General features: G+C 46.4%; 1 protein-coding gene across 1 annotated transcript in view; it reads left to right on the forward strand.

Moving 5' to 3' along the window:
- Positions 1-17,099, forward strand: part of LOC112241028 (atrial natriuretic peptide receptor 3-like) — a 73,456-nt gene that overhangs the window by 33,863 nt on the left and 22,494 nt on the right. The window lies entirely within an intron of this gene.

The following is a 17,099-nucleotide window of genomic DNA, read 5'->3' on the forward strand; positions in this document are numbered from 1 at the left end:
AGACCTCAAAACCTATGATATAACACATGGAATCATGTAGTAACCAAAAAAGTGTTAAACAAATCAAAATATATTTGATGACAGCTTTGCACACTCTTGTCATTCTCTCAACCAGCTTCACCTGGAATGCTTTTCCAACAGTCTTGAAGGAGTTCCCACATATTCTGAGCAATTGTTGGCTGCTTTTCCTTCACTCGCCGGTCTGACTCATCCCAAACCATCTCAATTGGGTTGAGATTGGGGGATTGTGGAGGCCAGGTCATCTGATGCAGCATTTCATCACTCTCCTTCTTGGTTAAATAACCCTTATACAGCCTGGAGGTGTGTTGGGTCATTGTCCTGTGGAAAAACAAATGATAGTGGGACTTAGCCCAAATCAGATGGGATGGCGTATCGCTGCAGAAGGCTGTGGTAGCCATGCTGGTTAAGTGTGCCTTGAATTCTAAATAAATCAGACAGTGTCACCAGCAAAGCACCCCCACACCATCACACTTCTTTCTCCATGCTTTATGGTGGGAAATACAAATTCGGAGATCATCCGTTCACCCACACAGCGTCTCACAAAGACACGACGGTTGGAATCAAACATCTCAAATTTGGACTCATCAGACCAAAGGACAGATTTCCACCAGTCTAAATGTTCATTGCTTGTGTTTCCTGGCCCAAACAAGAGTCTTCTTCTTATTGGTGTCCTTTAGTAGTGGTTTCTTTGCAGCAATTCAACCATGAAGGCCTGATTCACACAGTCTCCTCTGAACAGTTGATGTTGAGATATGTCAGTTACTTGAACTCTGTGAAGCATTTATTTGGACCTAAATTTCTGAGGCTGGTTACTCTGAACTTATCCTCTAGAGCAGAGGTAACTCTGGGTCTTCCTTTCCTGTAGCGGTCCTCATGAGAGACAGTTAACTCTAATGAACTTATCCTCTACAGCAGAGGTAACTCTGGGTCTTCCTTTCCTGTAGCGGTCCTCATGAGAGACAGTTAACTCTAATGAACTTATCCTCTGCAGCAGAGGTAACTCTGGGTCTTCCTTTCCTGTAGCGGTCCTCATGAGAGACAGTTTCATCATAGCTCTTGTTTTTTTTGCGACTGCACTTGAAGGAACTTTCAAAGTCCTTGAAATGTTCTGTATTGACTGACTTTCATGTCTTAAAGTAATGATGGACTGTCGTTTCTCTTTGCTTATTTGAGCTGTTCTTGCCATAATATGGACTAGGGCTATCTTCTGTATACCAACCCTACCTTGTCACAACACAACTGTGTGTGTTTCAAAGTCCTTGAAATGTTCTGTATTGACTGACTTTCATGTCTTAAAGTAATGATGGACTGTCGTTTCTCTTTGCTTATTTGAGCTGTTCTTGCCATAATATGGACTAGGGCTATCTTCTGTATACTACCTTGTCACATGTGTGTGCTATGCTAGGCCCAATGGCTGTGTGTGTGTGTGTGTGTGTGTGTGTGTGTGTGTGTGTGTGTGTGTGTGTGTGTGTGTGTGTGTGTGTGTGTGTGTGTGTGTGTGTGTGTGTGTGTGTGTGTGTGTGTGTGCACTTCATGTCTGTGCTATGCTAGACCCAGCGGCTGGGAAACCTCTCCAGTTAGTCTGTAGTTGAGTCAAGGTAAACAACATAACGGACTGGGCCTAGAAACGGACTGGGCCATACGCTCTTAGAAAAAGGATTCCAAAAGGGTTCTTCATCCCAGAGAGGATGAGGGGGGACGATACGGGGGAGAGGATAGGGTCATATTTTACCAGTACCACCCCCTACTCCCCATATACTTTAGGATTCCCTATACTGAAATATAAACATAACACACAACTCTCTGGCCTGGTTGGACCAGTTGTTAGCTGGTGCCCCAAGCTGAGGTAATGTGAAGTTCTTTCACTATGGCAGAGAGGATCAGGGGGATGTCTGGGAGGGAGAAAGGAGGCGTTATTCATGGGGGAACTCAGCACCGCTAATTCCTAGGCTGCTCGTCAGATATATGTAAATTAGACATGCCAGCCACAACCATCACAAGAGACTTCATTGTCAACAAGCCGTTCAGCTAGGGCTCTGCAGGAGGAGGGAAAGAGGGAGAGAGGGAGAGAAAGATTTCTTTTCACATGGCCGTGGGTTGAGACAGGGATGCAGCTTAAGCCCCACCTTCTTTAACATGCAGTTGAAGTCGGAAGTTTAGATACACTTAGGTTGCAGTCATTAAAACTCGTTTTTCAACCACTCCACAAACTTCTTGTTAACAAACTATAGTTTTGGCAAGTCGGTTAGGACATCTACTTTGTGCATGACACAAGCAATTTTTCCAACAATTGTTTACAGACAGATTATTTTACTTATAATTTACTGTATCACGATTCCAGTGGGTCAGAAGTTTGCATACACTAAGTTGACTGTGCCTAAACAACTTGGAAAATTCCAGAAAATTATGTCATGGCTTTAGAAGTTTCTGATCGGCTAATTGACATCATTTGAGTCAATTGGAGGTGTCCCTGTGGATGTATTTCAAGGTCTACCTTCAGACTCAGTGCCTCTTTGATTGACATCATGGGAAAATCAAAAGAAATCAGCCAAGACCTCAGAAAAAAAATGGTAAACCTCCACAAGTCTGGTTCATCTTTGGGAGCAATTTTCAAATGCCTGAAGGTACCACGTTCATCTATACAAACAATAGTACGCAAGTATAAGCACCATGGGACCACGCAGCCATCATACCGCTCAGGAAGGAGACGGGTTCTGTCTCCTAGAGATGAACGTACTTTGGTGCGAAAAGTGCAAATCAATCCCAGAACAACAGCAAAGGACCTTGTGAAGATGCTGGAGGAAACGGGTACAAAAGTATCTATATCCACAGTAAAACGAGTCCTATGTCGACATAACCTGAAAGGCCGCTCAGCAAGGAAGAAGCCACTGCTCCACAACCGCCATGAAAAGCCAGACTACGGTTTGCAACTGCACATGGGGACAAAGATCGTACTTTTTGGAGAAATGTCCTCTGGTCTGATGTAACAAAAATAGAACTGTTTGGCCATAACGGCCATCGTTATGTTTGGAGCAAAAAGGGGGAGTCTTGCAAGCCGAAGAACACCATCCCAACCGTGAAGCACGGGGGTGGCAGCGTCATGTTGCAGGGGTGCTTTGCTGCAGAAAGGGACTGGTGCACATTACAAAATAGATGGCATCATGAGGCTGGAAAATTACGTGTATATATTGAAGCAACATCTCAAGACATCAGTCAGGAAGTTAAAGCTTGGTCGTGAATGGGTCTTCCAAATGGACAATGACCCCAAGCATACTTCCAAAGTTGTGGCAAAATGGCTTAAGGACCACAAAGTCAAGGTATTGGAGTGGCCATGGCAAAGCCCTGACCTCAATCCCATAGAAAATTTGTGGGCAGAACTGAAAAAGCGTGTGCGAGCAAGGAGGCCTACAAACCTGATTCAGTTACTCCAGCTCTGTCAGGAGGAATGGGCCAAAATTCACCCAACTTATTGTGGGAAGCTTGTGGAAGGCTACCTGAAACGTTTGACCAAGTTAAACCATTTAAAGGCAATGCTACCAAATACTAATTGAGTGTATGCAAACTTCTGACCCACTGGGAATGAAAGAAACAAAAGCTGCAATAAACAATTATCTACTATTATTCTGACATTTCACATTCTTAAAATACAGTGGTGATCCTAACTGATCTAAGACAGGGAATTGTTACTTGGATTAAATGCCAGGAATTGTGAAAAACTCTGTTTAAATGTATTTGGCTAAGGTGTATGTAAACTTCAGACTTCAACTCTATATATCAACAAATTGGAGAGGGCACTAGAACAGTCTGCAGCACCTGGCCTGATCCTGGGGCTCTGTTCACAAACAGACCCGACAGAGCACAGGGACAGCAACACAATTAGACCCAACCAATTCATGAGAAAACAAAAATATAATTACTTGACACATTGGAAAGAATTCACAAAAAAATAGAGCAAACTAGAATGCTATTTGGCCCTAAACCGAGAGTACACCTTGGCAGAACACTTGACCACTGTGACTGACCCAAATTTAAGGAAAGCTTTGACTATGTACAGACTCAGTGAGCATAGCCTTGCTATTGAGAAAGGCCGCCGTAGGCAGACATGGCTCTCAAGAGAAGACCAGCTATGTGCACAGTGCTCACAAAATGAGGTGGAAACTGAGCTGCACTTCCTAACCTCCTGCCAAATGTATGACCATATTAGAGACACATATTTCCATCAGCTTACACAGACACACAAAGAATTTGAAAACAAAATCAATTTTGATAAACTCACATATATATTGGCTGAAATATCAGTGTGCCATCACAGCAGCAAGATGTGTGACCTGTTACCACAAAAATAGGGCAACCAGTGAAGAACAAATACCATTTGTAAATACAAACTGTTTGTTTATTTATTTTCCCTTTTGTACTTTAACTATTTGCACATCATTACAACATTGTATATAGACAAATATACTTGCTTTGGCAATGTAAACATATGTTTCCAATGCCAAAACATCCCCTTGTGAAGAGAGCGAGCGGAGAGAGCGAGCGGAGAGAGAGCAGAGAGAATTTAAGTGGATGGCCATAACTCCAATATTTCTATCCAATCACAACCAGTAGGTGGGTGTGTTGCGTTAAAGCTCTGTTTTTACTTTCACTAACGTGACACACAGTACGTTGGTAAAAGGACCAGGCATGAATCATTTGATTTGTGTCAGGAATCAAAACAAGAACAGGCCCTGAACGTCCAGAACAGACTGATGCTTTTCAACAGCTCCCAACACATTCAGCCCTGACCAACGGCTCCAAACACATTCAGCCCTGACCAACGGCTCCAACACATTCAGCCCTGACCAACTGCTCCAACACATTCAGCCCTGACCAACGGCTCCAACACACATTCAGCCCTGACCAACGGCTCCAAACACATTCAGCCCTGACCAACGGCTCCAACACATTCAGCCCTGACCAACGGCTCCAACACATTCAGCCCTGAACAACTGCTCCAACACATTCAGCCCTGACCAACTGCTCCAACACACTCAGCCCTGACCAACGGCTCCAAACACATTCCGCCCTGAACAACGGCTCCAACACACATTCAGCCCTGACCAACGGCTCCAACACACATTCAGCCCTGACCAACGGCTCCAACACACATTCAGCCCTGACCAACGGCTCCAACACACATTCAGCCCTGACCAATGGCTCCAACACACATTCAGCCCTGACCAACGGCTCCAACACATTCAGCCCTGACCAACTGCTCCAACACACATTCAGCCCTGACCAACGGCTCCAACACATTCAGCCCTGACCAACTGCTCCAACACACATTCAGCCCTGACCAACGGCTCCAACACACATTCAGCCCTGACCAACTGCTCCAACACACATTCAGCCCTGACCAACTGCTCCAACACACATTCAGCCCTGACCAACGCCCTGACCAACGGCTCCAACACACATTCAGCCCTGACCAACGGCTCCAACACACATTCAGCCCTGACCAACGGCTCCAACACACATTCAGCCCTGACCAACGGCTCCAACACACATTCAGCCCTGACCAACGGCTCCAACACACATTCAGCCCTGACCAACGGCTCCAAATACATTCAGCCCTGACCAACGGCTCCAACACATTCAGCCCTGACCAACGGCTCCAACACACATTCAGCCCTGACCAACGGCTCCAACACACATTCAGCCCTGACCAACGGCTCCAACACACATTCAGCCCTGACCAACGGCTCCAACACACATTCAGCCCTGACCAACGGCTCCAACACACATTCAGCCCTGACCAACGGCTCCAACACACATTCAGCCCTGACCAACGGCTCCAACACATTCAGCCCTGACCAACGGCTCCAACACACATTCAGCCCTGACCAACGGCTCCAACACACATTCAGCCCTGACCAACTGCTCCAACACATTCAGCCCTGACCAACTGCTCCAACACACATTCAGCCCTGACCAACGGCTCCAAACACACTCAGCCCTGACCAACGGCTCCAACACATTCAGCCCTGACCAACGGCTCCAAACACATTCAGCCCTGACCAACGGCTCCAAACACACATTCAGCCCTGACCAACGGCTCCAACACATTCAGCCCTGACCAACGGCTCCAAACACATTCAGCCCTGACCAACGGCTCAAACACATTCAGCCCTGACCAACGGCTCCAACACATTCAGCCCTGACCAACTGCTCCAACACACATTCAGCCCTGACCAACGGCTCCAAACACACATTCAGCCCTGACCAACGGCTCCAACACATTCAGCCCTGACCAACGGCTCCAACACACATTCAGCCCTGACCAACGGCTCCAAACACACATTCAGCCCTGACCAACGGCTCCAACACATTCAGCCCTGACCAACGGCTCCAACACATTCAGCCCTGACCAACGGCTCCAACACATTCAGCCCTGACCAACTGCTCCAACACACATTCAGCCCTGACCAACGGCTCCAAACACACATTCAGCCCTGACCAACGGCTCCAAACACACATTCAGCCCTGACCAACGGCTCCAACACATTCAGCACTGACCAACGGCTCCAACACATTCAGCCCTGACCAACGGCTCCAACACACATTCAGCCCTGACCAACGGCTCCAACACACATTCAGCCCTGACCAACGGCTCCAACACACATTCAGCCCTGACCAACGGCTCCAAACACATTCAGCCCTGACCAACGGCTCCAACACATTCAGCCCTGACCAACGGCTCCAAACACATTCAGCCCTGACCAACGGCTCCAAACACATTCAGCCCTGACCAACGGCTCCAACACATTCAGCCCTGACCAACGGCTCCAACACACATTCAGCCCTGACCAACGGCTCCAACACACATTCAGCCCTGACCAACGGCTCCAACACACATTCAGCCCTGACCAACGGCTCCAACACACATTCAGCCCTGACCAATGGCTCCAACACACATTCAGCCCTGACCAACGGCTCCAACACATTCAGCCCTGACCAACTGCTCCAACACACATTCAGCCCTGACCAACGGCTCCAACACACATTCAGCCCTGACCAACTGCTCCAACACACATTCAGCCCTGACCAACTGCTCCAACACACATTCAGCCCTGACCAACGGCTCCAACACACATTCAGCCCTGACCAACGGCTCCAACACACATTCAGCCCTGACCAACGGCTCCAACACACATTCAGCCCTGACCAACGGCTCCAACACACATTCAGCCCTGACCAACGGCTCCAACACACATTCAGCCCTGACCAACGGCTCCAAATACATTCAGCCCTGACCAACGGCTCCAACACATTCAGCCCTGACCAACGGCTCCAACACACATTCAGCCCTGACCAACGGCTCCAACACACATTCAGCCCTGACCAACGGCTCCAACACACATTCAGCCCTGACCAACGGCTCCAACACACATTCAGCCCTGACCAACGGCTCCAACACATTCAGCCCTGACCAACGGCTCCAACACACATTCAGCCCTGACCAACGGCTCCAACACACATTCAGCCCTGACCAACGGCTCCAACACACATTCAGCCCTGACCAACGGCTCCAACACACATTCAGCCCTGACCAACGGCTCCAACACACATTCAGCCCTGACCAACGGCTCCAAACACATTCAGCCCTGACCAACGGCTCCAAACACATTCAGCCCTGACCAACGGCTCCAACACACATTCAGCCCTGACCAACGGCTCCAACACACATTCAGCCCTGACCAACGGCTCCAACACACATTCAGCCCTGACCAATGGCTCCAACACACATTCAGCCCTGACCAACGGCTCCAACACATTCAGCCCTGACCAACTGCTCCAACACACATTCAGCCCTGACCAACTGCTCCAACACACATTCAGCCCTGACCAACTGCTCCAACACACATTCAGCCCTGACCAACGGCTCCAACACACATTCAGCCCTGACCAACGGCTCCAACACACATTCAGCCCTGACCAACGGCTCCAACACACATTCAGCCCTGACCAACGGCTCCAACACACATTCAGCCCTGACCAACGGCTCCAACACACATTCAGCCCTGACCAACGGCTCCAAATACATTCAGCCCTGACCAACGGCTCCAACACATTCAGCCCTGACCAACGGCTCCAACACACATTCAGCCCTGACCAACGGCTCCAACACACATTCAGCCCTGACCAACGGCTCCAACACACATTCAGCCCTGACCAACGGCTCCAACACACATTCAGCCCTGACCAACGGCTCCAACACATTCAGCCCTGACCAACGGCTCCAACACACATTCAGCCCTGACCAACGGCTCCAACACACATTCAGCCCTGACCAACGGCTCCAACACACATTCAGCCCTGACCAACGGCTCCAACACACATTCAGCCCTGACCAACGGCTCCAACACACATTCAGCCCTGACCAACGGCTCCAACACACATTCAGCCCTGACCAACGGCTCCAACACACATTCAGCCCTGACCAACGGCTCCAACACACATTCAGCCCTGACCAACGGCTCCAACACACATTCAGCCCTGACCAACTGCTCCAACACATTCAGCCCTGACCAACGGCTCCAACACACATTCAGCCCTGACCAACGGCTCCAAACACACTCAGCCCTGACCAACGGCTCCAACACACATTCAGCCCTGACCAACGGCTCCAAACACACATTCAGCCCTGACCAACGGCTCCAACACATTCAGCCCTGACCAACGGCTCCAAACACATTCAGCCCTGACCAACGGCTCCAACACATTCAGCCCTGACCAACGGCTCCAACACATTCAGCCCTGACCAACTGCTCCAACACACATTCAGCCCTGACCAACGGCTCCAAACACATTCAGCCCTGACCAACGGCTCCAACACATTCAGCCCTGACCAACGGCTCCAACACACATTCAGCCCTGACCAACGGCTCCAAACACACATTCAGCCCTGACCAACGGCTCCATTCAGCCCTGACCAACGGCTCCAAACACATTCAGCCCTGACCAACGGCTCCAACACATTCAGCCCTGACCAACGGCTCAAACACATTCAGCCCTGACCAACGGCTCCAAACACATTCAGCCCTGACCAACGGCTCCAAACACACATTCAGCCCTGACCAACGGCTCCAACACATTCAGCCCTGACCAACGGCTCCAACACATTCAGCCCTGACCAACGGCTCCAAACACATTCAGCCCTGACCAACGGCTCCAACACACATTCAGCCCTGACCAACGGCTCCAACACACATTCAGCCCTGACCAACGGCTCCAACACACATTCAGCCCTGACCAACGGCTCCAACATACATTCAGCCCTGACCAACGGCTCCAACACACATTCAGCCCTGACCAACGGCTCCAAACACACTCAGCCCTGACCAACGGCTCCAACACACATTCAGCCCTGACCAACGGCTCCAAACACATTCAGCCCTGACCAACGGCTCCAACATACATTCAGCCCTGACCAACGGCTCCAACACACATTCAGCCCTGACCAACGGCTCCAACACACATTCAGCCCTGACCAACGGCTCCAAACACATTCAGCCCTGACCAACGGCTCCAAACACATTCAGCCCTGACCAACGGCTCGGAATGTTTCTTCTCCGTGTTTTGTTGAGTTGTTCTGAGAGCTCAAGTAAAAAGGTTTACAAGAGGGCATTCTCCCTGACCTTGTCGTGCAAGAAGCACTTAAAACAAATCTTGTTCTATTCCCTGGATCCATCAAATCATATTTTAGAAAGATCACCCTATCTGCCGTGGAGCAACTCTACCGGTAATTTACTAACGTTACCGGATTCCTCAGTAATCTTGGCAATTAACAGAAAATCTATCTTAACTAATTTTCACTCAAACTTTTAAAAAAATTATTCCTATATATTTAGGATTTTTTAAATATCTGAGTCCATGTTGTTTTTATTACATATTGAGTTTCTAGTATATAGACCATTGTGTTTAAGTGGAAGAAGTCTATTTAATGAAAAAAGCATTTAATGAACAATGGCATTATTTTCAATTACCTCTACAACTCTTATGGGTCTTCACTTTTTTTCACAACTGCCACCAGTTTGGCGCCAAAACTACATATTGACATAGTAAAATGATGTGTAACTACACACTGACATAGTAAAAGGATGTGTCACTACACACTGACACAGTAAAAGGATGTGTCACTACACACTGACACAGTAAAAGGATGTGTCACGACACACTGACACAGTAAAAGGATGTGTCACGACACACTGACACAGTAAAAGGATGTGTCACTACACACTTAACACAGTAAAAGGATGTGTCACTACACACTTAACACAGTAAAAGGATGTGTCACTACACACTGACACAGTAAAAGGATGTGTCACTACACACTGACACAGTAAAAGGATGTGTAACTACACACTTAACACAGTAAAAGGATGTGTCACTACACACTGACACAGTAAAAGGATGTGTAACTACACACTTAACACAGTAAAATGATTTAGGCAGCAGGCTGTTATGGTCTTTATTCAGGCAGCAGGCTGTTATGGTCTTTATACAGGCAGCAGGCTGTTATGGTCTTTATACAGGCAGCAGGCTGTTATGGTCTTTATTCAGGCAGCAGGCTGTTATGGTCTTTATTCAGGCAGCAGGCTGTTATGGTCTTTATTCAGGCAGCAGGCTGTTATGGTCTTCATTCAGGTATCAGTGTGTGTGTGTACACATGCCTTATTGTGTTGTTGATTGTGCGTGTATGTATGTGTGTGTGTGCGGTCTCTCTAATATCTACCGTGTGTCAGGGAGAGACAGGGCGTCAGGTCTGTACTTGAAGCAGCCCCCTCAGTGGTAAGTTATTAACAGAAACGTTGTCATTCCTGACAGACTGTCAGAGCAGATTTTAATCCTACCTCCAAGCCGGTCGTTTTACGCAAAAGGACTGAGGAAGCGAATAGCACTCGTCCATTCCTTCATAGCATTATAGCTGGCTTGCATATGCGTGTCGCAGAGGGCTACATTACCAACTAGCAAACAAGACAAAAAAACATTCTATGAAAAGGCCAGATTTATTTTGAATGTTGTGTAATTCATATTTAGCCATCGTTTAAACGAAGGAAGTGTCATTAGGAGGCAAGACATGGCCAAGCACGCAATATAAGGCAATAGGAGATGATAAATAATAAATAAGTGAATGGTCTTGTCTTGAGGCCCAACAGAGTGGAACCAGCTCTTTGAAGAAACCCCCTGTAGAGTCACATTACATCCCAGTACACTTCACTAGTCAGCAGATAAATGTAGACTTCCTTTTGTCTCTGCATGCATAGAGACTGGCTTCTGGGACTAGTCTGATGGTTGTAATAACTGTGTAATAACCATGTCTAGTCCACTGGGGGTAATAACCATGTCTAGTCCACTGGGGGTAATAACCGTGGCTAGTCCGCTGGGGGTAATAACCGTGTCTAGTCTGCTGGGGGTAATAACTGTGTAATAACCATGTCTAGTCCACTGGGGGTAATAACCATGTCTAGTCCACTGGGGGTAATAACCGTGGCTAGTCCGCTGGGGGTAATAACCGTGGCTAGTCCGCTGGGGGTAATAACCGTGGCTAGTCCGCTGGGGGTAATAACCGTGGCTAGTCCACTGGGGGTAATAACCGTGGCTAGTCCGCTGGGTGTAATGACCGTGTCTTGTCCGCTTGGGGTAATAACCGTGGCTTGTCCGCTGGGGGTAATAACCGTGGCTAGTCCGCTGGGGGTAATAACCGTGGCTAGTCCGCTGGGGGTAATAACTGTGGCTAGTCCGCTGGGGGTAATAACTGTGGCTAGTCCGCTGGGGGTAATAACCGTGGCTAGTCCGCTGGGGGTAATAACTATGTAATAACCATGGCTAGTCCGCTGGGGGTAATAAATATGACATAACCTCTTCTTATGGCTTAGATCCCGCTAACGGGGTCGATATGACAACAGCCAGTGAAAGTGCAGGGCGCCAAATTCAAAACAATAGAAATCACATGATTAAAATTCCTCAAACATAGAAGTATTTTACACCATTTGAAAGATAAACGTGTTGTTAATCCCACGACAGTGTCCGATTTCAAAAAGGCTTTACGACGAAAGCACACCAAACGATTATGTTAGGTCAGTACCTAGTCACAGAAAAACAGCCATTTTTCCAGCCAAAGAGCGGAGTCACAAAAAGCAGAAATAGAGAGAGAATTAATCACTAACCTTTGATGATCTTCATCAGATGACACTCATAGGACTTCATGTTACACAATACATGTATGTTTTGTTCGATAAAGTTCATATTTATATACAGTGCTTTGCAAAAGTATTCGGCCCCCTTGAACTTTGCGACCTTTTGCCACATTTCAGGCTTCAAACATAAAGATATAAAACTGTATTTTTTTGTGAAGAATCAACAACAAGTGGGACACAATCATGAAGTGGAACGACATTTATTGGATATTTCAAACTTTTTTAACAAATCAAAAACTGAAAAATTGGGCGTGCAAAATTATTCAGCCCCCTTAAGTTAATACTTTGTAGCGCCACCTTTTGCTGAGATTACAGCTGTAAGTTGCTTGGGGTATGTCTCTATCAGTTTTGCACATCGAGAGACTGACATTTTTTCCCATTCCTCCTTGCAAAACAGCTCGAGCTCAGTGAGGTTGGATGGAGAGCATTTGTGAACAGCAGTTTTCAGTTCTTTCCACAGATTCTCGATTGGATTCAGGTCTGGACTTTGACTTGGCCATTCTAACACCTGGATATGTTTATTTTTGAACCATTCCATTGTAGATTTTGCTTTATGTTTTGGATCATTGTCTTGTTGGAAGACAAATCTCTGTCCCAGTCTCAGGTCTTTTGCAGACTCCATCAGGTTTTCTTCCAGAATGCTCCTGTATTTGGCTCCATCCATCTTCCCATCAATTTTAACCATCTTCCCCGTCCCTGCTGATGAAAAGGAGGCCCAAACCATGATGCTGCCACCACCATGTTTGACAGTGGGGATGGTGTGGTCAGGGTGATGAGCTGTGTTGCTTTTACGCCAAACATAACGTTTTGCACTGTTGCCAAGAAGTTCAATTTTGGTTTCATCTGACCAGAGCACCTTCTTCCACATGTTTGGTGTGTCTCCCAGGTGGCTTGTGGCGAACTTTAAACGACACTTTTTATGGATATCTTTAAGAAATTCTTCTTGCCACTCTTCCATAAAGGCCAGATTTGTGCAATATACGACTGATTGTTGTCCTATGGACAGAGTCTCCCACCTCAGCTGTAGATCTCTGCAGTTCATCCAGAGTGATCATGGGCCTCTTGGCTGCATCTCTGATCAGTCTTCTCCTTGTATGAGCTGAAAGTTTAGAGGGACAGCCAGGCCTTGGTAGATTTGCAGTGGTCTGATACTCCTTCCATTTCAATATTATCGCTTGCACAGTGCTCCTTGAGATGTTTAAAGCTTGGGAAATCTTTTTGTATCCAAATCCGGCTTTAAACTTCTTCACAACAGTATCTCGGACCTGCCTGGTGTGTTCCTTGTTCTTCATGATGCTCTCTGCACTTTTAACGGACCTCTGAGACCATCACAGTGCAGGTGCATTTATACGGAGACTTGATTACACACAGGTGGATTGTATTTATCATCATTAGTCATTTAGGTCAACATTGGATCATTCAGAGATCCTCACTGAACTTCTGGAGAGAGTTTGCTGCACTGAAAGTAAAGGGGCTGAATAATTTTGCACGCCCAATTTTTCAGTTTTTGATTTGTTAAAAAAGTTTGAAATATCCAATAAATGTCGTTCCACTTCATGATTGTGTCCCACTTGTTGTTGATTCTTCACAAAAAAATACAGTTTTATATCTTTATGTTTGAAGCCTGAAATGTGGCAAAAGGTCGCAAAGTTCAAGGGGGCCGAATACTTTCGCAAGGCACTGTACAAAAATGAGTTTACAGGTGCGTTATGTTCAGTAGTTCCAAAACATCCAGTAATTTTTTAGAGAGCCACATCAATTTACAGAAATACTCATCATAAATGTTGATGAAAATACAAGTGTTATGCATGGAACTTTAGATAAACTTCTCCTTAATGCAACCGCTGTGTCAGATTTCAAAGAAGCTTTACGGAAAAAGCACACCATGCAATAATGAGTACTGCGCTCAGACAACAAAACAAGCCATACAGATATCCGCCATGTTGTGGAGTCAACAGAAGTCAGGAATAGCATTATAAATATTCACTTACCTTTGATGATCTTCATCAGAATGCACTCCCAGGAATCTCAGTTCCACAATAAATGTTTGATTTGTTCGATAACGTCCATAATTTATTTCCAAATACCTCCTTTTTGTTTGTGCGTTTAGTACACAATCCAAACTCACGATGTGTGGGCAAGTCTAGGAGAAAGTTTAGACGAAAAGTCATATTACAGTTCGTAGAAACATGTCAAACGAAGTATAGAATCAATCTTTAGGATGTTTTTATCATAAATCTTCAATAACGTTCCAACCGGAGAATTCCTTTGTCTGTAGAAATGCAATGGGAACGCAAGCTACCTCTCACGTGAGCGCGCGTGATCAGCTCATGCCACTCTCGCAGACCTCTGACTCATTCAGCTCCCATTCCCCCCTCCTTCACAGTAGAAGCATCAAACAAGCTTCTAAAGACTTTTGACATCTAGTGGAAGCCTTAGGAAGTGCAATATGACCCCATAGACACTGTATATTCGATAGGCAATGACTTGAAAAACTACAAACATCAAATTTCCCACTTCCTGGTTGGACTTTTTCTCAGGTTTTTGCCTGCCATATGAGTTCTGTTATGCTCACAGACATCATTCAAATAGTTTTAGAAACTTCAGAGTGTTTTTCTATCCAAATCTACTAATAATATGCATATGTTAGCAACTGGGCCTGAGTAGCAGGCGGTTTACTCTGGGCACCTTATTCATCCAAGCTACTCAATACTGCCCCCAGCCATAACAAGTTACAGACTGACTATACAACACAACCTCGTTAACAGACTGACTATACAACAGGACCTCTTTAACAGACTGACTATACAACAGGACCTCTTTTAACAGACTGACTATACAACAGGACCTCTTTTAACAGACTGACTATACAACAGGACCTCTTTAACAGACTGACTATACAACAGGACCTCTTTAACAGACTGACTATACAACAGGACCTCTTTAACAGACTGACTATACAACAGGACCTCTTTAACAGACTGACTATACAACAGGACCTCTTTAACAGACTGACTATACAACAGGACCACTTTAACAGACTGACTATACAACAGGACCTCTTTAACAGACTGACTATACCACAGGACCTCTTTAACAGACTGACTATACAACAGGACCTCTTTAACAGACTGACTATACAACAGGACCTCTTTAAATTAACAGACTGACTATACAACAGGACCTCTTTAACAGACTGACTATACAACAGGACCTCTTTAACAGACTGACTATACAACAGGACCACTTTAACAGACTGACTATACAACAGGACCTCCTTAACAGACTGACTATACCACAGGACCTCTTTAACAGACTGACTATACAACAGGACCTCTTTAACAGACTGACTATACCACAGGACCTCTTTAAATTAACAGACTGACTATACAACTGAGGCTACACAACACAAACTCTGTTTGCAGAATATGACCATCTTTGGTAGGAAGCTGATTGGTCCAGTATGTGTGTTCCAGAGATGTTGTATTGTGGTCAAGATAACTAACCAGCAAACCCACCCAGCCATTCTCACTATCACACACTACATTCTGGACCAGTTATTCAGTGCAGAGCAACTAGACAAAGGCCCCAGTCTCTGTTTCTCTGTGCCCTGTCAGATTGGGCTGTGCAGCAGGGTCACGTCCGGGTCACTCCAGGGTCACTCCTGTGTTACTCCAGGGTCACTCCTGTGTTACTCCAGGGTCACTCCTGTGTTACTTCTGTGTCACTCCAAGTCTCCCCTTTACATAGCACTACTTTGGACCAGGACACATAACTCTGGTCAAACGTATTTCACTATGTAGAGAATAGAGTGCTATTAGGGAACTCCAGACTGGAGGACAGGGGAAGGCTGCGGCTCGACCTACTGTGGGAGGGAGATAACTATTTCAGTCGCTCTCCAGGCTCCTTGTTCCCAGCAGATATCACCATCCACACTGTCCTGTTGGGAGAGATAACGGTCGGTAGGGGTTGCCACCAACAGACCAGACCTGCATTGCCTCAACGCACCTTATTGTTCAGTCGTCCCATTATTCTGACCAGTTGCCATTCGACTCTAGCCTTGTCCCCAAAGTGTTTGTGCTGTGTAGTCTTATGGTTGTTCACATGTTCAACTAATTCAACTGTCTCTTCTGGTTCAACGGCTGCAGGATCAGAATATCCACAAGACAAGGCTAGGTTACTGTTAGGCTGCAGGATCAGAATATCCTCAAGACAAGGCTAGGTTACTGTTAGGCTGCAGGATCAGAATATCCTCAAGACAAGGCTAGGTTACTGTTAGGCTGCAGGATCAGAATATCCTCAAGACAAGACAAGGCTAGGTTACTGTTAGGCTGCAGGATCAGAATATCCTCAAGACAAGACAAGGCTAGGTTACTGTTAGGCTGCAGGATCAGAATATCCTCAAGACAAGACAAGGCTAGGTTACTGTTAGGCTGCAGGATCAGAATATCCTCAAGACAAGACAAGACAAGGCTAGGTTACTGTTAGGCTGCAGGATCAGAATATCCTCAAGACAAGACAAGACAAGGCTAGGTTACTGTTAGGCTGCAGGATCAGAATATCCTCAAGACAAGACAAGGCTAGGTTACTGTTAGGCTGCAGGATCAGAATATCCTCAAGACAAGGCAAGGCTAGGTTACTGTTAGGCTGCAGGATCAGAATATCCTCAAGACAAGACAAGGCTAGGTTACTGTTAGGCTGCAGGATCAGAATATCCTCAAGACAAGGCTAGGTTACTGTTAGGCTGCAGGATCAGAATATCCTCAAGACAAGACAAGGCTAGGTTACTGTTAGGCTGCAGGATCAGAATATCCTCAAGACAAGGCTAGGTTACTGTTA

Source organism: Oncorhynchus tshawytscha, linkage group LG04, assembly GCF_018296145.1.
Source record: "Oncorhynchus tshawytscha isolate Ot180627B linkage group LG04, Otsh_v2.0, whole genome shotgun sequence".
NCBI lineage: Eukaryota > Metazoa > Chordata > Actinopteri > Salmoniformes > Salmonidae > Oncorhynchus > Oncorhynchus tshawytscha.